Genomic DNA, 1,012 nt, shown 5'->3' with positions numbered 1-1,012 from the left:
AGTCTTAGCATGATGGCTGTAGCTCCAGTGAGTGTAAGATTTTTCCCTGCTTGTAAGCTAAGAAGTTAGTTCTGCCCTAGTATCATAGATTCTGGTAGAAAACATGAGCCTCCAGAGGCAGAGACATAGAGCTTTATTCCTCACAATCACAGAAGTAGCCAGAGCATCATCCTTTTCCTGTGCTGGTGTTCTGGATCCCCTCCCATCCAGTGATGTGAAAGGGCCAGGAGATATCTTCCCATGTAGTTTGCCAAGTGGCTCATAAATTGGGTTCGTCAAACAAATGTAGGCCTTTTTGGATAAGACAGTTTATTTTCTCTGGGGCTGAGTACAAGGAAGAACTGTGCAGTTAGGGAATCTGAATCTCATATAATGGGCAGTGACCATGCCTGCCCTTACCTCTGAGTTGAAGAGGCCACACCCTGATGTAGCCTTGAGATGTGGTCAGGTGTGATTTCTGGCCTCTTCTGGCCAGAAGAAGGCTCTATCCCGAGGGAGATACCATTTGTGTCTCCTAGGATGTTCGCTCTACAAAGTCTTTGAAAAGGTAGCGTGGAACAAAGGCAGTCAGTGTCCACAGAGAATTGTCCTCAACAAGCAGATATGTGTGGGAGCCTTCAGGATACATTTCTGACTTCCCAGAGTCTTTCTGGTTGTGAGTCTGAGATGGACCCTGTGCTCTCAGACAGGGGGTCTCTGGATGGTTCCCTCTGTAGATGGCCTGTATCACCTCCGCACTGAGAATGGTGTCATCTACCAGACCTTCTGTGACATGACCTCTGGGGGTGGCGGCTGGACCCTGGTGGCCAGTGTCCATGAGAACCGCATGCTTGGGAAATGCACGGTGGGCGATCGCTGGTCCAGTCAGCAGGGCAACAGGGCTGACTACCCAGAGGGCGATGGCAACTGGGCCAACTACAACACGTTTGGGTCTGCAGAGGCCGCCACCAGCGATGACTACAAGGTACTGAGCACCCAGGTGGGAAAGGGTGGGAGCTGAGTGTGGCTGGAG

At 51.0% G+C, this 1,012-nt stretch overlaps 1 pseudogene; it reads left to right on the top strand.

Annotated features, from left to right (window-relative positions):
* The window catches only part of LOC104984080, a 10,559-nt pseudogene that overhangs the window by 1,582 nt on the left and 7,965 nt on the right, over window positions 1-1,012 (top strand).

Source organism: Bison bison, unplaced genomic scaffold (assembly GCF_000754665.1).
Source record: "Bison bison bison isolate TAMUID 2011002044 unplaced genomic scaffold, Bison_UMD1.0 scf7180017863823, whole genome shotgun sequence".
NCBI classification, from domain to species: domain Eukaryota; kingdom Metazoa; phylum Chordata; class Mammalia; order Artiodactyla; family Bovidae; genus Bison; species Bison bison.
The sequence above is the reverse complement of the archived record's forward strand: the minus strand, read 5'-3'. Positions and strand labels throughout refer to the sequence as shown.